The sequence below is a fragment of the Mus musculus genome, chromosome 12 (assembly GCF_000001635.26).
Source record: "Mus musculus strain C57BL/6J chromosome 12, GRCm38.p6 C57BL/6J".
Classification (NCBI taxonomy): Eukaryota; Metazoa; Chordata; class Mammalia; order Rodentia; family Muridae; genus Mus; species Mus musculus.
Window position 1 is genome coordinate 92,158,836 of NC_000078.6, and position 24,255 is coordinate 92,183,090.

At 40.0% G+C, this 24,255-nt stretch overlaps 1 pseudogene; it reads right to left on the reverse strand.

Moving 5' to 3' along the window:
- Positions 1–2,000: 2,000 nt before the first annotated feature.
- On the reverse strand, positions 2,001–23,672 carry Gm40598 (annotated as a pseudogene).
- Positions 23,673–24,255: the final 583 nt, after the last annotated feature.

Sequence of the window (24,255 nt, forward strand, 5' to 3'; positions counted from 1 at the left end):
GCTTCTATGGGGGCAGAGAGAACAGCAGAAAGCCAGGGAAAGCCTTTCCAGTTTTATGAAGAGCTGATGAGTCATAGATTTCTGAGGTTAGGTAGCAATCCTCTGTTTACCAGTCAGACTCCAGCCTGATCTGAGCCCAGACTATTATTTAGAATATATTGGCACTGCCATTTGGGAGGCCTACTTTGGACTTAAAGGTGAGTCTGTAACTTACTTGACTGCTGGTTACCAGATTTTCATTCATTACTTCTTTCTTTCTTTTCTTTTCATTTCATCTTCCTTCCTTTCCTTTCTTCCTTTTCTTTTCTTCTTCCTTCCTTCCTTCCTTCCTTCCTTCCTTCCTTCCTTCCTTCCTTCCTTCCTTCCTCCCTTTCTTTCTTTCTTTCTTTCTTTCTTTCTTTCTTTCTTTCTTTCTTTCTTTCTTCTAAGAAAGGATTTCATACAAGTAGGATGAGCTTTCTATATATCTGAGAATGACCTTAGACTCATGATCCTTCTGTTTTTCTTTCTATGTACTGGAATTACATGTATGCACCACTATGCTTGACTTTATGTAGTACTAGATATCAAAACCAGAGCTCTATACAAGCTAGGAAAGCACCCTACCAACAAGTCATGTGCCTGGCCCATTCTCAGTCCCTTTCCCCATCCTATCCTAATTCTATATTCTTATTTTTGCATCACTAAGCATACTTGTCACACTGATTAGTTTTTATTGTTAATCTTTTCTGACCTAATATCACCTGGTCAGAGGAAAGCTTAATTGAAGAATTGCCTAGATCAGAATGCCCCATAGGACACTGTCCTGATGGCTAATTAGTGTAGGAGAACTCTGCTCACTGTGATCATTAACATCCCTAGGCAAGTTGTCTTCCGCTGTATAAGAAAGCTAGCTAAATAGGAGCCTATGAGCAAGCCAGAGAGCAATATTCTTCAATAATTTCGTTTTTGGGTTCCTATGTTGAAATTCTGTCCTTACTTCTCTCACTGTTAGATTGTAGCCTAGAAATGTAAGAGAGGATAAATGCTTCCCTCCATGAATTTGCCTTTGGTAAGAACCTATTATCACAGCACCAAATAAGAACCTAGAATACCTCCTCAGTGTATACCTATTTATAAAGAATATACTTGTAGTGCTACGTTAATATTTCACATTGTCTTAGTTACTTTTCTATTGCTTTGCTAAGACATTGTGAACAAGGTAACTTATAGAAGAAAGAGTTTTTTGTGGCCTCAGTGACAGTTTTAAATGGTGAGTTCATGGCCTTCATAGTGGGAAGCATGGATGTAGGAAAGCAGGCATGGTGCTAAAAAATGGAGCTGAAAGCTCACGTGTTAAAACTCCAATCATTAAGTATAAGCAGAGAGATAAGCAGAGAGAGAGAGAGAGAGAGAGAGAGAGAGAGAGAGAGAGAGAGAGAGAGGAGTTAGAGTTCATTGGGAATGATCTGGGCTTTTGAAACCTCGAAGCCTACCTCGCAGTAATACAATTTCCCCAACAAACCACACCCTCTAATCCTTCTCAAACAGTTCTACCAACTGGGGCCCAAGCTTGTATTCTTCAAACATATGAGCCTATAGAAGGCATTCTCATTCAAAACACCATACATATGTGTGATGAAACATACACAGGAGTGGGAATTTAAACTTAAAATCTCATTATTCTCATATTTCATTCTTAGCATATCATGGAGATTTCATCCCATGCTGGGGGCAGACTTTCTGAGATGCTAGTCTGATCTTATTACTCATCTGCTTGCTTATGAGTCGTTATGTGGTTCACCTTAACTGATAATTATGTTCTATCATTGCATCCAATCCTTGGCTCCCCTGACCTGCTTATATTTGCCCCATGTCCTTCTTTTGTTGCTCTTTGATCCTCTAGTCCATGATTGCTGGATTCTTGCCAAATTAGACTTTATTTGTTTTCCTAAGCACTAAAAACATGTTGCTGAGCTTTTCTGTAGGTTAGCTTTGTAGAGGAGGAAATGTATGCAAGTTTACTTAGTATTATTATTTTTTTTAACTTTATCTGCATTTATTTTATGCTGAATTGATTCCCGGGCCATGAGTTTTTGTTTCTTCAGTTTCTTCTGGGATATCTTTTTCTTCTGTGCAGCCTCCTCTCCTGGCTTTGGACCGATCTGTTCCTTCTCAGTGAGGATCATCTCACTATGGCAGGGGGAGATCATGTATGGGTTAATCTGGCCATGAGCTCTGTAGGTTCGTCGGCGCATTTTAGGTGCCTTGTTCACCTGGATGTGTTCAATGATTAGAGAATCTACATCTAAACCCTTAAGTTCAGCATTACTCTCTGCATTTTTAAGCATATGCAGCAAAAATTCAGCACTCTTTTTTGGCCACCGACCCTGTGTCCAGCCCCACTGTTTGGCCTGGGCGCATCTACCGACTCCACCATTATAACGCCGGAATGGCACACATTGCTTCTTTAAAGGGACGTCCTTCAGATACTTGGTGGCTTTGCGGATATGCATAACCTTGACGGCCTGGGCAGTTTCTCAGGTGTTCTTAAAGTGAACACGAAGGTTTGAACCTCTTGATTTGCATGATTTTGTGGGGTTTTCTGGGTCAAGAGAGTAGCGAACCTTCTTGGCAGGTGACCTCTGGCTGCTTACAAGAATAGGAGCTAGTATTAGTTTTTATAAGACACAGAAGTTTCATGATGAAATGAAGATCTAAAAACTTCACAGTTTTCCATTATTCTCTCATGTTTCCTTACTGTTCCTGCTAAGTCCTTTCTCTTCTGTAGTAATCTTTGTTGGACTTTTATTTGTTGTATTTGTGTGTGTATGTGTGTGTGTGTGTGTTATGCTATGTTTGATGAAGTGTACAAAGAAAACTATGGAGAAACAAAGGACAAAGTATATGAACTGAAGGTCATAAACTGGAGGAAACTTCTGAATGCTTGCTCACACAAGTTCCTCTTAGCATCCCTTGTCTTTGGAGATGTGATCTTCTTTCTTTTTGGCTATAAGAAGGGCATGCTCACATTGTTACTGAGATTTTGCTTTAAATGCTCCTTTGCTCCTTCATCCTTATGCTCACCACTAAAGAATTCAGATGACACACACACAACTGAGTACAGAAGTCAGGTAGATTTTGTTATAAAGTGGAGAACTTTCAGCAGACAAGAGTGGACAGTGGCCAAAGGGACCATATACTCATCTGTATTTTCATCAGACTGTATTCTAGTCCAAAAGTCTCTCGAGCAGATATTTATTCCTGAGTTGTATTTCCCTATCCATAGCTTTGGCAAGCCCAATTCGATTGATTGTTATTAAGTGGGACAATGTTATGACCTTGTTCTTACTGGAAAGTCTGTTTGGTAATAAACTTATAAGTTTTAGACACTTATCTATTAATGATATCTCTAGCTAAGCCTGAGGCATGAAGCAGAGCCCATTCTGTTGACAAGAAATCAGAGCCCTGCTCTTTCAAATTTGGTTTTACAGATTATTAACTGTGAATGTGTATGGTCCCTCCCAATGATCTCCAAGTCTGCTAGTACTTTTTTTTTAACTTTTATTTTTTTATTAGATATTTTCTTTATTTACATTTCAAATGTCATCCCCTTTCCTAGTTTCCCTTCTGAAAACCCCCTATCCCTTCCCTGTTCCCCTGCTCACCAACCCACCCACTCCCACTTCCTGGCCCTGGCATTCCTCTATACTGGGGCATAGAACCTTCACAGGACCAAGTACCTCTCCTACCATTGATAACTGACTAGCCCATTCTTGGCTACATATGCAGCTAGAGCTATGAGTCCCACCATGTGTTTTCTTTGGCTGGTGGTTTAGTCTCAGGGAACTCTGTAGATAATGGTTAGTTCATATTGTTATTCCTCCTCTGGGGGGTGCAAACCCCTTCAGCTCCCTAGGTAATTTCTAGTATTAAACTAGCTACCTAACAACATATTTTGACCCACTTCAGGAGACAAAGGCAGGAAGATCAAGAGTATACACACACACACACACACACACACACACACACACACACACACACACACAACAGTAATTATGTTTTAGAGTAATACACCCTGAACCTCATCTGTTTGAAAATTCTAGTGTGTAGTTTTCATGAGAATAAATTTTATACATTTGTTGTATCTCTTCTTTCAAGTTATTATTTTGAAGGAAAGATTACTGATATCTGAAACAATACTTAGCACTTAATAGTCATCTTATACATTTTTGATAATTAAGCAAATGGTAACCATAACTTTAATCTAAATCCCATGGTGTGAGGCTTTTATATGGGCGATGAAGGCCCAACCTATATGGACCAGACTTCATCAAATTCAAAGTGTTGGAATGGTGAGTTTCCTCTTTATCTTTATCAACATGAATGGATTCAGTATTTGTAGGTATTATGATATGGGTACCAGAGGGAGATTTTATATGAAAAAATGAGCACTCAGCACAAGGTAAGTCAGTGCATCTTGTAAATGGTCTTATTTCAATACCGTCACTTTTCTGTGGAAAGATGCTGAAGCTACAAATTGAGCTCTTGCTTCTGTTCAGTTGCCTTGATTAGGGAACAATCTAACATTCCTAAATTATTCACAAGTCCCAGGCATTGCTGAGGACTAACAAATGTCAAATATGGTAATTGTCATCCAAGCAGGAAGAAGAATTGATTTAAATGTGTGCATTTAAATGAACAGTAATCTAAAACTAGAAAAGTGACCCCAGCTCTTCCTTAAGTGTCCACATAATTAAATGCAAATGGTTTTCTGGGGTGTCCCATGCTAACTGTTCCTCAAGTCTCTCAAATGCGAAAGAAATGCCTTTCACCTTGTCATCTTAGGGCAGAGAGTCTGACACTCACTAAACCCCCTACAGTGTTTGTCCAGAACTAATCTGCATAAACGCATGTAATGTGAACCTATTTTGGAACGTTGATTGCTGTTTCTTTCCCCTTTTAAACTATACTCTACTCTGTAATAATTAAATTCTGAGTGTTCTCCCTTCAGCCCAGATAGCTAGCCACACATTGGCTTTAAGGGAAAGATGGAGGTCACTATATAATCAGCAGAGAGGTCAAAGAAACTTAATTATTCATTTGTTTATTTCTTTGATAAATACTTGAAGTCATTCTAGGAGTCTCAGCACTACATTGTGGTTAAACCAAGGCAAGCAAGGTCTCTGCCTCACAGAGTTTATATCCTCCTGGGCAGACACATAATAAACAAAATGAACAAACAGTTAATAATGTTCAAATATTAATAAAAGCAATCTAAAAGGAAGGTGGAAAAGGTGAAAATGCTTAGATACATCACTGAACAAATTCATTTACAGAGAATTGCTCTAATTAGCAAATTTGAACACACAATGACCTCTTTATGTCCATGGGACATGTATATAAAAGAAGTACATCTTTAATCTAAAAGTCATATTCAATTAGACATCTACTTTTCCTTAAAAGCTTGCACTTGAATCACATTTTGAACAGTGTAAAGAAGGTGATCATGGAGAGCCTGGAGAAAAAGTTGGGCAGGAGATTCATGTGTTTGAATTGCCTTAAGTGAGGAACTAATGTCTGACTGAGTGTTGTGCTTGTACCAGACAGTACAGGTATTTGTAATGTACACAGTAGACTGTGAGTTTTATCTTAAGTGTGATGAGAATCCATAGAAATGTTTGGTGAAAATATCTTGATCAGTTTGTTTGTTCAAAAGAATACTACTTTTCTTTCAGAGTTGAAAACAGTCAGTGGAGATGGTGGTTATTATAATGTCCCTGGTTTGAAGAAGGTGGGCATTATGGAAGGGATGCGAAACACTCAGACTTGGGAATTATTTTAAACATAGAGCCAACAACAATTTTTAGAGGACTGCTCATGGGATGCCAAGAAAAGGACCCAATGATATCAAGGTATTGTGCACAAGTTAACATTTAAAAGGCCCTAATGTAGCCAGAAAGGAGACTTTTTTTACATTCAAATTTGCAAAGTTGTCCTGGCTTTAAGTCTGATATAAGATAGGATGGAGAGACCTGTAAAAGGGGGCCTGAGGAGACACCTAAGTTGTTAAAGTACTTTCTACACATGCATGAGGAACTGATTCCATGTTCCCAGAACCCATGAAAAGTCTGATGACAAGAGACACATTTCCTGCACAGTTATCAACATCCAAAAACAAGAGACCCTGCCTCAAACAAGGTAGAAGTTGAAGGGAGATAGTCCAGTTTGTCTTTTGTCTTCCTCATTGTGGGCCATATCATACATGGACCAAAGACAGGCAGACAGACAGACAGACAGACAGACAGACAGACAAGCACACACAGAAACAGAGAGAGAGACAGAGAGAGAGAGAGAGAGAGAGAGAGAGAGAGACAGACACAGATACAGACACAGAGAAGGGGTATTTAGACCAGAACTTAAGAAAGACAAGGAGGAGTATCAATTTGAAAGATACAAACCTTATGGAGTCTCTAGCATTCTAAGTAGTGTTGTAGTTATATTTGTCTCTCTGTGGCTCTCTCAGAGAGCATCATTGATAATAGATATTTACTAAGACTTGAGCTCAGAGACTTAATTCTGTATTCAACTTGCCGCATATGGAAAAATCATCTATATCTAGTGATTTGGAATACTCAAAGTGTTTCTTTTCCTCTATGGAACTTGAAAGAATGATAAGGACAAAGTGAAGGGTAAGCCTTCTTCCTGGGAACAGGCAGAATAACAGTGCCTCAAAGATGTCTACATTGGAATCCCCAGCATTTTTTTTTCCATTTTTTATTAGGTATTTAACTCATTTACATTTCCAATGCTATACCAAAAGTCCCCCATATCCACCCACCCCCACTCCCCTGCCCACCCACTCCCCCTTTTTGGCCCTGGTATTCCCCTGTACTGGGGCATATAAAGTTTGCAAGTCCAATGGGCCTCTCTTTCCAGTGATGGCCGACTAGGCCATCTTTTGATATATATGCAGCTAGAGTCAAGAGCTCCGGGGTACTGGTTAGCTCATAATGTTGTTCCACCTATAGGGTTGCAGATCCCTTTAGCTCCTTGGCTACTTTCTCTAGCTCCTCCATTGGGAGCCCTATGATCCATCCATTAGCTGACTGTGAGCATCCACTTCTGTGTTTGCTGGGCCCCGGCATAGTCTCACAAGAGACAGCTACATCTGCGTCCTTTCAATAAAATCTTGCTAGTGTATGCAATGGTGTCAGCGTTTGGATGCTGATTATGGGGTGGATCCCTGGCTATGGCAGTCTCTACATGGTCCATCCTTTCATCTCAGCTCCAAACTTTGTCTCTGTAACTCCTTCCATGGGTGTTTTGTTCCCAAATCTAAGGAGGGGCATAGTGTCCACACTTCAGTCTTCATTCTCCTTGAGTTTCATGTGTTTAGCAAATTATATCTTATATCTTGGGTATCCTAGGTTTGGGGCTAATATCCACTTATCAGTGAATACATATTGTGTGAGTTTCTATGTGAATGTGTTACCTCACTCAGGATGATGCCCTCCAGGTCCATCCATTTGGCTAGGAATTTCATAAATTCATTCTTTTTAATAGCTGAGTAGTACTCCATTGTGTAGATGTACCACATTTTCTGTATCCATTCCTCTGTTGAGGGGCATCTAGGTTCTTTCCAGCTTCTGGCTATTATAAATAAGGCTGCTATGAACATAGTGGAGCATGTGTCCTTCTTACCTGTTGGGGCATCTTCTGGATATATGCCCAGGAGAGGTATTGCTGGATCCTCCGGTAGTACTATGTCCAGTTTTCTGAGGAACCGCCAGACTGATTTCCAGAGTGGTTGTACAAGCCTGCACTCCCACCAACAATGGAGGAGTGTTCCTCTTTCTCCACATCCTCGCCAGCATCTGCTGTCACCTGAATTTTTGATCTTAGCCATTCTGACTGGTGTGAGGTGGAATCTCAGGGTTGTTTTGATTTGCATTTCCCTGATGATTAAGGATGTTGAACATTTTTTCAAGTGCTTCTCTGCCATTCGGTATTCCTCAGGTGAGAATTCTTTGTTCAGTTCTGAGCCCCATTTTTTAATGGGGTTATTTGATTTTCTGAAGTCCACCTTCTTGAGTTCTTTATATATGTTGGATATTAGTCCCCTATCTGATTTAGGATAGGTAAAGATCCTTTCCCAATCTGTTGGTGGTCTTTTTGTCTTATTGACGGTGTCTTTTGCCTTGCAGAAACTTTGGAGTTTCATTAGGTCCCATTTGTCGATTCTCGATCTTACAGCACAAGCCATTGCTGTTCTGTTCAGGAATTTTTCCCCTGTGCCCATATCTTCAAGGCTTTTCCCCACTTTCTCCTCTATAAGTTTCAGTGTCTCTGGTTTTATGTGAAGTTCCTTGATCCACTTAGATTTGACCTTAGTACAAGGAGATAAGTATGGATCGATTCGCATTCTTCTACACGATAACAACCAGTTGTGCCAGCACCAATTGTTGAAAATGCTGTCTTTCTTCCACTGGATGGTTTTAGCTCCCTTGTCGAAGATCAAGTGACCATAGGTGTGTGGGTTCATTTCTGGATCTTCAATTCTATTCCATTGGTCTACTTGTCTGTCTCTATACCAGTACCATGCAGTTTTTATCACAATTGCTCTGTAGTAAAGCTTTAGGTCTGGCATGGTGATTCCGCCAGAAGTTCTTTTATCCTTGAGAAGACTTTTTGCTATCCTAGGTTTTTTGTTATTCCAGACAAATTTGCAAATTGCTCCTTCCAATTCGTTGAAGAATTGAGTTGGAATTTTGATGGGGATTGCATTGAATCTGTAGATTGCTTTTGGCAAGATAGCCATTTTTACAATGTTGATCCTGCCAATCCATGAGCATGGGAGATCTTTCCATCTTCTGAGATCTTCTTTAATTTCTTTCTTCAGAGATTTGAAGTTTTTATCATACAGATCTTTCACCTCCTTAGTTAGAGTCACGCCAAGATATTTTATATTATTTGTGACTATTGAGAAGGGTGTTGTTTCCCTAATTTCTTTCTCAGCCTGTTTATTCTTTGTATAGAGAAAGGCCATTGACTTGTTTGAGTTTATTTTATATCCAGCTACTTCACCGAAGCTGTTTATCAGGTTTAGGAGTTCTCTGGTAGAATTTTTAGGGTCACTTATATATACTATCATATCATCTGCAAAAAGTGATATTTTGACTTCCTCTTTTCCAATTTGTATCCCCTTGATCTCCTTTTGTTGTCGAATTGCTCTGGCTAATACTTCAAGTACTATGTTGAAAAGGTAGGGAGAAAGTGGGCAGCCTTGTCTAGTCCCTGATTTTAGTGGGATTGCTTCCAGCTTCTCTCCATTTACTTTGATGTTGGCTACTGGTTTGCTGTAGATTGCTTTTATCATGTTTAGGTATGGGCCTTGAATTCCTGATCTTTCCAAAACTTTTATCATGAATGGGTGTTGGATCTTGTCAAATGCTTTTTCTGCATCTAACGAGATGATCATGTGGTTTTTGTCTTTGAGTTTGTTTATATAATGGATTACATTGATGGATTTTCGTATATTAAACCATCCCTGCATCCCTGGAATAAAACCTACTTGGTCAGGATGGATGATTGCTTTAATGTGTTCTTGGATTCGGTTAGCGAGAATTTTATTGAGGATTTTTGCATCGATATTCATAAGAGAAATTGGTCTGAAGTTCTCTATCTTTGTTGGATCTTTCTGTGGTTTAGGTATCAGAGTAATAGTGGCTTCATAAAATGAGTTGGGTAGAGTACCTTCTACTTCTATTTTGTGAAATAGTTTGTGCAGAATTGGAATTAGATCTTCTTTGAAGGTCTGATAGAACTCTGCACTAAACCCATCTGGTCCTGGGCTTTTTTTGGTTGGGAGAATATTAATAACTGCTTCTATTTCTTTAGGTGATATGGGACTGTTTAGATGGTCAACTTGATCCTGATTCAACTTTGGTACCTGGTATCTGTCCAGAAATTTGTCCATTTCGTCCAGGTTTTCCAGTTTTGTTGAGTATAGCCTTTTGTAGAAGGATCTGATGGTGTTTTGGATTTCTTCAGGATCTGTTGTTATGTCTCCCTTTTCATTTCTGATTTTGTTAATTAGGATTTTGTCCCTGTGCCCTTTAGTGAGTCTAGCTAAGGGTTTATCTATCTTGTTGATTTTCTCAAAGAACCAACTCCTCGTTTGGTTAATTCTTTGAATAGTTCTTCTTGTTTCCACTTGGTTGATTTCACCCCTGAGTTTGATTATTTCCTGCCGTCTACTCCTCTTGGGTGAATTTGCTTCCTTTTTTTCTAGGGCTTTTAGATGTGTTGTCAAGCTGCTAGTATGTGCTGTCTCCCGTTTCTTCTTGGAGGCACTCAGCGCTATGAGTTTCCCTCTTAGAAATGCTTTCATTGTGTCCCATAGGTTTGGGTACGTTGTGGCTTCATTTTCATTAAACTCTAAAAAGTCTTTAATTTCTTTCTTTATTCCTTCCTTGACCAAGGTATCATTGAGAAGAGTGTTATTCAGTTTCCACGTGAATGTTGGCTTTCCATTATTTATGTTGTTATTGAAGATCAGTCTTAGGCCATGGTGGTCTGATAGGATACATGGGACAATTTCAATATTTTTGTATCTATTGAGGCCTGTTTTGTGACCAATTATATGGTCAATTTTGGAGAAGGTCCCGTGAGGTGCTGAGAAGAAGGTATATCCTTTTGTTTTAGGATAAAATGTTCTGTAGATATCTGTCAGGTCCATTTGTTTCATAACTTCTGTTAGTTTCACTGTGTCCCTGTTTAGTTTCTGTTTCCACGATCTGTCCTTTGAAGAAAGTGGTGTGTTGAAGTCTCCCACTATTATTGTGTGAGGTGCAATGTATGCTTTGAGCTTTACTAAAGTGTCTCTAATGAATGTGGCTGCCCTTGCATTTGGTGCGTAGATATTCAGAATTGAGAGTTCCTCTTGGAGGATTTTACCTTTGATGAGTATGAAGTGTCCCTCCTTGTCTTTTTTGATAACTTTGGGTTGGAAGTCGATTTTATCCGATATTAAAATGGCTACTCCAGCTTGTTTCTTCAGTCCATTTGCTTGGAAAATTGTTTTCCAGCCTTTCACTCTGAGGTAGTGTCTGTCTTTTTCCCTGAGATGGGTTTCCTGTAAGCAGCAGAATGTTGGGTCCTGTTTGTGTAGCCAGTCTGTTAGTCTATGTCTTTTTATTGGGGAATTGAGTCCATTGATATTAAGAGATATTAAGGAAAAGTAATTGTTGCTCCCTTTTATTTTTGTTGTTAGAGTTGGCATTCTGTTCTTGTGGCTGTCTTCTTTTTGGTTTGTTGAATGATTACTTTCTTGGTTGTTCTAGGGCGTGATTTCCGTCCTTGTATTGCTTCTTTTCTGTTATTATCCTTTGAAGGGCTGGATTCGTGGAAAGATATTGTGTGAACTTGGTTTTGTCGTGGAATACTTTGGTTTCTCCATCTATGGTAATTGAGAGTTTGGCCGGGTATAGTAGCCTGGGCTGGCATTTGTGTTCTCTTAGTGTCTGTATAACATCTGTCCAGGCTCTTCTGGCTTTCATAGTCTCTGGTGAAAAGTCTGGTGTAATTCTGATAGGCCTTCCTTTATATGTTACTTGACCTTTCTCCCTTACTGCTTTTAATATTCTATCTTTATTTAGTGCATTTGTTGTTCTGATTATTATGTGTCGGGAGGAATTTCTTTTCTGGTCCAGTCTATTTGGAGTTCTGTATGCTTCTTGTATGATCATGGGCATCTCTTTTTTTATGTTTGGGAAGTTTTCTTCTATTATTTTGTTGAAGATATTAGCTGGCCCTTTAAGTTGAAAATCTTCATTCTCATCAATTCCTATTATCCGTAGGTTTGGTCTTCTCATTGTGTCCTGGATTACCTGGATGTTTTGAGTTAGGATCCTTTTGCATTTTGTATTTTCTTTGTTGTGTCGATGTTCTCTATGGAATCTTCTGCACCTGAGATTCTCTCTTCCATTTCTTGTATTCTGTTGCTGATGCTCGCATCTATGGTTCCAGATCTCTTTCCTAGGGTTTCTATCTCCAGCGTTGCCTCTCTTTGGGTTTTCTTTATTGTGTCTACTTCCCCTTTTAGTTCTAGTATGGTTTTGTTCATTTCCATCACCTGTTTGGCTGTGTTTTCCTGCTTTTCTTTAAGAGCCTGTAACTCTTTAGCAGTGCTCTCCTGTAAATCTTTAAGTGACTTATGAAAGTCCTTCTTGATGTCCTCTATCATCATCATGAGAAATGTTTTTAAATCTGGGTCTAGATTTTCGGTTGTGTTGGGGTGCCCAGGACTAGGTGGGGTGGGAGTGCTGCGTTCTGATGATGGTGAGTGGTCTTGATTTCTGTTAGTAGGATTCTTACGTTTGCCTTTCGCCATCTGGTAATCTCTGAAGCTAGCTGTTTTAGTTGTCACTGTTAAGAGCTTGTTCTTCAGGTGACTCTGTTAGCCTCTATGAGCAGACCTGGAGGGTAGCACTCTCCTTAGTTTCAGTGGGCAGAGTATTCTCTGCAGGCAAGCTCTCTTCTTGCAAGGCAGGTACCCAGATATCTGGTGTTCGAACCAGACTCCTGGCAGAAGTTGTGTTCCACTCACTAGAGGTCTTAGGATCACGTGTGGAATCCTGTGTGGGCCCTTGCGGGTGTCAGGCGACTCAGCTGGCAAGGTAGCCGGGGCTCGAGTGGAGTGGAAGGGGTTTGTGCCCCAGATCAAGCCCGGGTAGCCTGCTTCCCTATGTACCGCAGTCTCAAGTTCCACGCGATTGGATTGGGGTAGGCGCTGTGTTCCACTCACCAGAGGTCTTAGGGTCCCGTGGGGAGTCCCGTGTGGGCCCTTGCGGGTGTTGGGCAAGACTCTGCTGTCAAGGTAGCCCGGGGCTCGAGTCTCGATTCGAGCGGAAGGGGTTTGTGCCCCAGATCAAGCCCGGGTAGCCTGCTTCCCTATGTACCGCAGTCTCAAGTTCCACGCGATTGGATTGGGGTAGGCGCTGTGTTCCACTCACCAGAGGTCTTAGGGTCCCGTGGGGAGTCCCGTGTGGGCCCTTGCGGGTGTTGGGCAAGACTCTGCTGTCAAGGTAGCCCGGGGCTCGAGTCTCGATTCGAGCGGAAGGGACTTGTGCCCCAGATCAGGCCCGGGTAGCCTGCTTCCCTATGTACCGCAGTCTCAAGTTCCGCGCGATTGGATTGGGGCAGGCACTGTGATCCACTCACCAGAGGTCTTAGGGTCCCGTGGGGAGTCCCGTGTGGACCCTTGCGGGTGTTGGGCAAGACTCTGCTGGCAAGGTAGCCCGGGGCTCGAGTCACGAGTCGAGCGGAAGGGACTTGTGCCCCAGATCAGGCCCGGGTAGCCTGCTTCCCTATGTACCGCAGTCTCGAGTTCCGCGCGATTGGATTGGGGCAGGCACTGTGATCCACTCACCAGAGGTCTTAGGGTCCCGTGGGGAGTCCTGTGTGGACCCTTGCGGGTGTTGGGCAAGACTCTGCTGGCAAGGTAGCCCGGGGTTCGAGTCACGAGTCGAGCGGAAGGGACTTGTGCCCCAGATCAGGCCCGGGTAGCCTGCTTCCCTATGTACCGCAGTCTCAAGTTCCGCGCGATTGGATTGGGGCAGGCACTGTGATCCACTCACCAGAGGTCTTAGGGTCCCGTGGGGAGTCCCGTGTGGACCCTTGCGGGTGTTGGGCAAGACTCTGCTGGCAAGGTAGCCCGGGGCTCGAGTCTCGAGTCGAGCGGAAGGGACTTGTGCCCCAGATCAGGCTCGGGTAGCCTGCTTCCCTATGTACCGCAGTCTCAAGTTCCGCGCGATTGGATTGGGGCAGGCACTGTGATCCACTCACCAGAGGTCTTAGGATCCCGTGGGGAGTCCCGTGTGGACCCTTGCGGGTGTTGGGCAAGATTCTGCTGGCAAGGTAGCCCGGGGCTCGAGTCTCGAGTCGAGCGGAAGGGGCCCCAGCATTTTTGAAATGGATACATTTCCTGGTAAAGGAGATTGGTGGTGCTAGTTTTCTGATCTCAACCTAAAAAGCTTTGTCCACATTACTGGATAAGTCAGTATACTCATACTGATGCTTCATATGCAGAAGGAAGCAGACAAATTAGAACCTGAGAGATACAATGTGAGAAAGTTTCTACTTGCTGTTATCACCTTTGAGATGGAAAGAAGCAAAGTCAAGGAATTCTTGGAAACAAGAAAGCAGACATCTAGAGGCATTGCTCTGGGGTATCCAAGACTATTCAGACAGTCTGTAGCCAATTTAAAGTCTTTATTCCAGTTAGCTGGGACTACCCTCAGGTATTTGTCACCCAAATGTAGACCCAAGTATTTAGAGCAAGGGGCTTTTAAAGGAAAAAAACTACATCGTGCTCAGCATGTGCAGGGGGAGGTTTTATGCAAGCTAGCAGTTTAATAGGAGCTAAAATAAGCAGCTGGAAGGCGAGGTTTGCACAAGCAGGCATTTTAACAGAAGCCAATAAAAATTAGTTGGAACATCTTGACTTCAGGTACCAAGAATAGAGTTGTGTAAATTTCCATGGGATTTTTCCATCAAGGATGCCAAAATTGTGGTCAAACGTAAAATGGTCTTAGTCATAATTGAAGAAGGAGAAACCACTGCACTATCTTGCCCTATCACAATATCTGAAAGAAACAGCTCTACACAATCCTTTCATTCAACCCATCAGGACCCATTATGGTTTTCCACCATTTTTAATTGTAAGATACTGAATAGGTGGTATTATGAAATAGTAAAAATATTAAAATCATAGTACTTTGTTACAGCAATAATGGAAAAATAATATACTGAATTTTCTTCCATAAAAGACAGCAACAATTAAACATGTCCCCTCTTTTATACACACAACTCTTCAAAGTTTTTTGACGAGAGAATTGAAACCCAAGAATTACCTAGTTGAGGGAGGGAAACATATACAATTCTATATTTTTTCCAATTTTTTTTCTTTGTGGTTACCATTTCATCTCTCCAGAATGAACGTGAAGATTTGAGGTAAGGCTCTTTTACCTTCAACATTGACATTTCTGTACCTTCACTTCTGTAGTTATAAGTTCCTGCCAAGCACAAACCATGTTTTATTCATCAGATTCAGGTTAGTCCTTAGTGAACGATTGTCAGACTAACAGATGAATAAATGAAGGAATGAATGAATGTTTTCCTTTTATTTTTGCCAAGAAGTTATTATATGCTAGTGTATATATATATATATATCAGTGGTACATGCTAAAAACCCACAAGTTAAGCTTAACTTTTGTAAACAACTTGGCAAGCTTGACACATCCATTTATTATGCAGGGTGATATTGTTGTAATTATTGTCTCTTACTGTAAACATGTGTCAGGAGGCAAACATTATATGAAGCAAATCTTTGGCATCTACTCTCCCCCTTTGTTGCCTGGTCTGACCCTAACAGGCTAAAGACTCACTCTGAAAAGTCATCTTCAGGCTCCACCTGAAAGATGGATAATGAGAGCTTTGCCTCTCTGAGCTGGGACAACATGATGGGTACTGTGGTCAGTTCACAGGAGAAACTGGAGTTCAGCTGACCTGGAGCGAGGGTGAGCAGGGAGTAGGAACTGAGAAAATTAAAGAGAAACCTGTGAAGCTTCCGGCTGTTTTCAGTCTAACTATGTGATGCATGAATTCAGTGACTCCTTGCTATACAGGATGCTCTACCTAGGACACAATATAAAATACCAAGAGGGAGGCAGCTATGAATCATCCAAGCTGACATTGATTTCCAGTTTGTTATGTGTCAGACACAGGACTGAGCATATTGCAAGCAGGATCTCACTTTATTCTCAAAACAGTTTTGAGGGGACAGAACAATTATTATCCCCACTAAACTGATGAAGATAATTAAGCCTAGTGACAATAACTTGCCTAAGGACACACTAGAAATGGCAGATCTGAGGCCTGATGCAGAAGCCAATTCCCTTAACCAATGCACAGTTTTGGTCTTTAATGAGTGAACCTAGTAATCTAATTGTTCCACTTTTATTCTCATAAAGGCAATAAGACACATAAATACTGAATTTATAAGACAAAATGGGATAAATGGTGCACAAAAGGAATGAGATCATCGGCATTAATGGAGAATGCAATCTAGACAGGATTTAAGCCCCAATAATTAGCATACAATATGAGCACCTACTGAGTGTGTACTTTCAGTCAACTGTTCTTCCTCCACCTATTTACCCATTCATAAAATATTCACTGAGTAGCAGCTACTCTTATACTTTTCCCAGTATGTAGGGCCACTAAAAAATAAAATAAAATAAAATAGATAAATATACCAGCCTTTTGGAATCTTGCATTCTAGAAGAGTCAGAGAAGCAGGAAGGAAAAAAAAATTATCGATATGTACTTTGTACACAAAGCACACATGTTCACACGGTTTTTTTTTCTTTTTAAAGGCATGGAATGTACTATAAATAAAAGAATAAAACTTGAAAGGTGCAATAGGTAATTAAATGCAGCAACCTTGAGTTAGGATTGACTGAACCTTTTCATTTGAATCTACTCTACAGTATCTGAGTTCTTAGGAGGTGCCTGCTATTTCAGTGTCCTCTTTTTTACAGGAAAACTAATTTAGAGTGACTAGCTACTTTGTTCTAGAAGGTAATGGAGTCTTCCTCTGACAATAGGAGTTTCTTAGGAATTGTTTCTGATGCAGATGTGACTAAGTCCTAGAATTATATTATTCACAGCCAATATAAAAAAATGGCATCAAGAAACTTTAGGGGCAGGAGAGATGGCTCAGTTGTTAGAAGCACTGGCTGCTCTTCTAGAAGACCTGGGTTCAATACCTACCTACATGATGGGTCACAATTATCTATAACTCTACTTCTAGGGGATCTGACACCTTCTTCTGGCTTCCTCAGGCATAGATATTCATGCTGACAAAATTGCCATACAGAAAAGCAAATTAAATTGAAGAAAAGGAACTTCAGTTGCAAGCACATAAACCTCTCAAGGGAATAGAGTTCAAGTTTGTGAAGGCTGTCCACTTTGCCAATATGCACAAGAAGGGTCTGCTGGAGATCCTGGCAGATGACACCAGGGAACTTATCATAAGGAGATTAAAACCAAGATCCTAGAGGGTGCCAACTGCAGATTCAAACATCTTGCCTACATAGCCCATTAACACCATGATCAGCAAACATGGTTATTTCCTATTGCCAAAGGGCAAAACCCCTCCCTGCTAAAGGCTAAGCTCAAATGGAACAGATTCAAACACTTTCAGCTTCAAGGTCCCAAAGTTTCCTATATTCATGAATAATAAAGGTCTCTGTATGCCAATGTGAAAATAGCTGGACTTGTAGAGCCACTGAGATTCCATTTCCATAGGGTTTGTGTCTTTGTGTTGCTTAACAAATGAGCCTGAAGCAAAATTTAAAAAAGGCATTGGGTAATGTAACATGTGTACCAACTTGGATGACTTGGTTGCATCCCATCATGATGCTGCTCTCATTTTCCAACAGCTTCAGTCTCCTGCTCATGCCTTTCTTTGAACCCACAGTTTGGCAATTTTATCTCCCAGGTCCTGTTGCACACTCCATAGAACCCACTGAACTGGAGACAGTGACATTTTTCTCCACAGGACCAGCTCAGACTAATCTACAAAGTCCCCTAAAAGGAATGAACATTACCCACCACCATCTGTTTACTAGATGCCATCTCTAATACAGCAAAATGCCATCTGTACAGCCTTGGGGACTCAGCATCTGTTTATCTATTTCTCCATGTCCTTAAGTTCTTTTAGATCTTCTAAAACATGTCTACCCTTTCCATGGCTTTTGGAAACAAGGCTCTGGACCCAGTTCAGGGATAATACTTTAATTCTGAATATTGCTCTCCAGCCTGATGTGCAAGGACCATTTCCTGACATCTCTTTCATCACAACCTATGTGTTATTAAAAATGGGTGTACCTGAAAGAGAATTGGATGGGACATCTCCAATTAGCACCACAACATTTTATCCTCCAAATCCTGGTGTTTGAGTCCCCTGCCTGAGAAATATGTCTGAAATAGCTCTCATTCTTATAATGACTCTTTAGGGTGTGAGTAGGTATATAAACAGTCACCCAGTGTAGGCCTAAGGAAAGATTATCAGATAGTAAATACTTTTATTTGCTTATCAAACAGTATTTTGTCATTCAATAATTAGTACTCAATAAGGTGATACATGCTATATTAGCACCCCCATCTCATATACAACAAAACAGGCCCAGGGAGTTCAAGGATATATATATATATATAACCAGGGAGTAGCAGAGCAGGATTAGACTTGATCCTCAATAAAACTCTTTCAAGTCATTTCTCTAGTTGCTTAGAACACATATAGACAAGAGATTCCTGACATCTAAAACTTACAGCCAACTGGAATAGATCAGAAACATAATAGGATATTGATATTTTCCAAAATTGGTTAGCATATAGATGAAGTAGTAAGAAAGACATTCAAGGAATTTAAAAGTCTTTCCTTTTCATTCCTCTTTCTGCCTTGATACTGGAGACAGGAATACAATGGGAATGGGCTCTACTATATGGCTAAGGCTCAGTCTGTGGGTGGTAGAGAGTGCATGGCTGAAGTTTTTGAGAGCACCTACGATGATCTCACTTTATATGCTTGGCTCTTGGTAGGACATGGAAGGCTGAACTCCCTCTCCACGGAGTCTATAGACTCTTCCATGTTATCAGAATTTTTAATTCCTGCCCTGGTCCCACAACCCAGTTTCCCAAAGCCGTGGAAAGGATAAATATGTTTCAGAAGCCAGAGGATCTAACAGAGATTGAAGATGGGGAGAAATGGAGAAATGAGCAACTTCTAGGGGAGGATGGATTTGAAGTGCCAGCTTCCTTACAGACTAAGCTTATAGTAGCCCAGCACTGTTTGCCATCGGTGAAAAGATTGACAGGCCAGCCCAATCCATAGAAAAGAAGAACAAATGACAATCCTGGATACAAAAATATTAAAGAATATTAAATATTAAAGAAATATTAAAGAATTCCAGCTAGGTTCCACCCAGCTTTCTTTGCATTGATCTTACAAGAAGGTTTCAGTGTATTTCTAAGAAAATATTGCCCGTTTTGATTATTTTCAATATGTCTTTGTGTTCAAATAAGACAAGTGCATGTTTTCAGAGCTGTGTATTGAGTTTTAAAACACACATAAAAGCTGTTACTTTCCAAATGGGATTATAGAAAGTAGTGGTGATTATTGAGATATCTCTGGACACTTTGTAATGACAGTAATTAAGTATTAGGTTGGGAAGGAGACAGTTTGGGAATCACTGTGAATTCTTACAGGAAAATGGAAAGGGGGCAAGAGCCATTCCAACTGTAAGGTCAGTAGAAAGTCCTGCGAAAGTAAAAAGTGATTGAGGCTCAAGAAAATAGGACTCCCATGGGCAGAACAGGAGGTAGAAACTTCTATAACAATCCTAAGTTTTCTATAAATGCCAGTGTCTATTTAATAGAGAAATAACTAGTGGAGATGACAGAAGATGTGTTCTTGATTAGGGGCCTCAGAGAGAGACAGAGAGAGAGAGAGGGAGAGAGAGAGAGAGAGAGAGAGAGAGAGAGAGAGAGAGAGAGAGAGAGAGAGAGAGAGAGAGAAAGAGAGAGGACATGGGAATGATACACTTCTTACAGTATTGAGGGGAGAATTACATGGAATTAGGTGAGTCAACTAAGCAGTCATGCCTAGCCAGGGGCATATAGTAAAAACCTAATTTCTTTTTATTGTTCATTACTTTATCTTCAAAAGTTAACAGCCTCGCTTTGTACTATGAACATGAATATAAATAGTGAAAACAAGATTAAAGGATCATTTTACTGTTGTCTGTTAAGGTATTGAGCACCACAGCCCAATAGAGACTTCAATGACAGATACATTCCATGTTGATATGTTCTAATATGGAAACTGACAGCCACATGTGGACACTGAGGCCTTGAAGTGCTAATACACTTAAAAATTAATTTAATGCCTCATGGTTCCTCTATTGAACAAAATATTTATGTAACAGTCATATGAAACAAAATCCACACTATATGATACTAATATTAATTGTATAAAAGTATCTGAGAATTCTCTTACATTCTAGCAAAATTTAGTTGCTTATTGAAGGACATTAGGCAGACAAGAGAAAAAGGCTTATTGTTAATAGGGAACACATAAGACAAAGAATAAAGTAATTGATAGTAACCAGGGGACCAGCTGTTTGCCCAGCACAAACAAGATGCTGAACCTCATTAGGCTGTATCAGAATGGCATAGTTTGATTTTGTAGAGAAGTTCAGTGTGTTTTCCCAGCTTTGTCACAGGTAGCAAGCAAGTTGAGAGAAGTGAGTATTATTTATATTCACCTGGCATAATTTGTTATTCTGATTTTTTCTGGTAGCAATAATGGAAGTGGCACAGTTAGACCATGTTCTCCAGGGTATAGGTATTCCTGCCAAGAGCGGAAAACTTTCATCTTGCAAAGCCTCAATCAGCCAGTTTCTCATCTGCCTCCCATAAATCATCAGGAAGGAACAAGCTCATTATCTCAGCACCAGGGACAAAAGTCTTTTACATGACACTGAACTTTCTGACGACTGCAAACATGGCAGCTTGCCATTCAATATTTCACAGGTGTGTCGGCTCCTTTAACAGCCTGGGTCAGAAGTTTGAGGCTATGGCCCGAAATTTCAATTTTCTTATGTGCCGTGACTTGCAGTGGGCCCATGTCCAAAGGTAATTGGACCCAGTGGTCTGTGGATTTGCTTGGATGTTTTGTAGTTTTAATAGGTTTGGGAAAAGGGAATTGGGAATTTCAGTTCCCAAAGAAATTCTCTCTAAAGGAACTAGGAAATGTCTTTACTTTGGGAAAGTACTTCCATGCTACTTCTCTGAATGCCTTGGTAGAAGCTCTTTGGAAGAGACTATTAAACTTTGTTGTGTTAAACATTATAATTGGGATGTAATAATTATACTTTCGTAGGCTATAGTGATGTTCTTACACACATAAGTGACATGGAATACTGGATCAGAGATAATGGCACAGTCACCTTCCTACCTTAATCAGAGTTTCGTTTTAGGAGCATCCAGAATCCTTTCCATTAGCTCCTTTGAAACATAACTAGTTGTTGTCACCTATAGGGCAATGCCACTTTCTAGGGCATTGGAAGCTGTTCTTCTTCTCCTCTAGTTGTCTTTCTTACTTAACCACTATCTCTCTATCTTCCACACCTTGATCCTTCCCAGCCTCTGCTAACCACTGCATAAACAGAAGCAAAATAAGCCAAATGCTGAGTTCAGAAACAAAATACCATAATGAAAATTACAAAATAACATAGTTCCTGCATGTGTTTACCAAGCCGAATCTCAAAACTCAAGCTAGACATCACGAAGGGAGACTTTTCCCCAAGAGACAGTGTACAGTAAATGAACTGAAATACAATACAAGCAACTGTGATGTCGAATAACATCTTTATACCTTCATTCTCTAGTTTTCTCTCTATACTAAAGTTGGCTAGTTCTAAAATCTTCAAAACTACCACATGTGTGACTATTGCACCCTAGAATTCCCATGATTCTTAGTATACTTTCTGAGTACACAACTACTATACATAACATGTGAGGGTGTCCTGGACACCTTCTTCCGTAACCAGAGTTGACATTTTCAAGTTTTGAAATAGGAAGAGTTATATAGTGTAAGAGTATACTCAAAAGGTACATGGACTAAGGGACCTTTGGGTAATAGGTCAAATAATGAAAAGTTTAGTGGTGTCGGTTTTAACTACTTAAATAGGTAGCAAAGTGGGAAAGTCTATGTAATGAGTGAGCATGGTGATGTTCCAGTAAACCTTATGGGCACCAAAATTGAACTTTATGCAATATTCATTTGTGTTGATGAAATAGTCTGTTTCTTAGGTGCTATTTTCAACAACTTAAACTAAACCCATTGTAACTACTTAGGTTACTAAAGACAAAGTTAGTAAGGTGAAACAAACCTATTAAAAACAACCAAGAAGGCAGAGGAGATGTGGCCTGTGTTCTACACTTTTCTAAATTTCCCTCTATGGGCTATGCACTCAGTGATTAGAATATAAACGCCCCATATAATGGCTATAGATATCACAAGGGCTTCGACTTTTGGAGGTATGACAGCCTTTGTGTTGTTAGTCGTCTGCAGGACTGAGGTCCACATTCTCTTCATGATGAACCTTGTAATAAGCAGACATCCTTTAACAATGACAGGAAAGTAAAATGTATTTTTATGGTGCAGTAGAAAGATCACTGTACAAGTTCTGAAAGGAACCCAGTACAGCTCTGACCATAAGCAAAGATGTATCCATCTGAGTCTTCTCATCTTACAAATGGGAGCAATGATTATTTCCTCGTCTGTAATGGAATTGCTATACAAATACCAAGATACATTGAGTTTTTTAAAATGCTTGCTAAAGATAAAGATACCCACAGAAAAGTGCATCAGTAGGTTATCCAATAACAAAATGGTCAGCCCTGAAAGCATACATACAAGTAACATTATACAGACTAAGCAGAGTGTATAAATTTACAAATATATGTGGATATATAAGATATGTGTATATATAATGTGTATTAATAAATTTCTATGCATTTTTGCTAAATTTTAATAATATCCTAAAAGTGCTGCATGTGACATATAATTTCTCTCCATAATTATGCAGAAAACATACTTTGTAAGTGGATTCACACACACATATATATATGCTCAGTTGTATCATTGAGCATGGTAACCTATATCATATATGAACAATATAATTAGAAAACTCTCTGCCTGGAATGCCTTGTCTTTTAGTGGCCCTGCTGTTTACCCACACATGAATTGCTTAAAACAATACTGTTTTGATGAGTATAGTTCTTTCTCTCTTTTGTTACTTATTCAAATCCTAAAACAGTTAAGGAAGTTGAAATATTTTATGAATACTTTATATAAACATATATAAAACAATGTGTTAAAGATTACGTTAATGAAAGACAGAGGCTCCACACAGTCAGTTCTTCTCGATATTACAAGTTACCAATAACAAGCTAGTGACTAAGAGATAGCAATCATCCATCATGTGTATGCACTTGCATGTGTTTATGCACATGTATAAAATGAAAGGACTCAGACAATGTTCAATCTCCTATCATGGGGTGGGGGTTGGGGGATCATTTCAAGAGTGAAAGACACTGTAGAACGATTCAGTTTGCTGCATTTTAATTTTGTGATTTTGGCAGAAGGGTTTACGTCTTAACTCATGAGAAATAATTCAACGATGACCAGTGACTGTAGTGGAAGAGCAAATTTCTGTTTGCTTTTTAGGATATGAAATCATTTGTCTCCTAAGTGGACAGGTTTAATTAAAATAAATGAGCAACCAGGGAAACAGAAGAGAAAGACATTTTGACACTATTTTTCTTGCGTAAGGTTTTTCATGTTTTCTTCATAAAAAACTGAATTTCCCTTCTGGGCTTTGCAGTATAGTTTGTATAATTATTTTGGAGAAATGAGAAATATGAGAAAGGAAAATGGGGTATTTTAGAACTGACCCCGAATATACGCTACATCTGGCTGCTTTTGCTACCTCTCCAAGAACCACTCGAGCCTCATAGTTGTCAGGAATTACGATGATGTAAAGTTTTATATTTCCCATTTCTGACACTAATTTTCACAATGTTGGCAGAGTCTATGGTCACTTGTTTTTATTCTTTCTGCTGGTTGATGTGTAGGTGTGAGTGAGTGTGTGTGTGTGTGTGTGTGTGTGTGTGTGTATTTTCACATAGCCCATTTTTTCCATTCTTCTACATTTAAATTGTTAGTATACCTTTGAAAAGGGTAGTATAAATATAACAATATAGTATGCTTGGGTAATATAATAACTGTATATTCTCTGACTGGCATGCATGGCTATGACATATTCACCAGGCTCAAGAATCCTGCCTTGGGTGAGACACACCTAATGCTTGTCTACAAGCTGAAGTCTGATGAAAGAGCCTCTATTGATGGGTCAATGCTAACAAATGTTTTTCTCATCATATAGATTCTGCAGAGTCTTGGCATGGCTGTTGCTAGCTTCAGCTCTAATGAGAGGAGACTATAATGTTCACTAATATCAGATTCAAAATTTCATAATGTAGAACTTGTTGAGACCATAAAACCTAATGGTGCCAAATGTGAGCAGGAGAAATCGCCATACGTTCTGCCATCTTGTTATAGCAAAACCCTCTGTCGGAGTG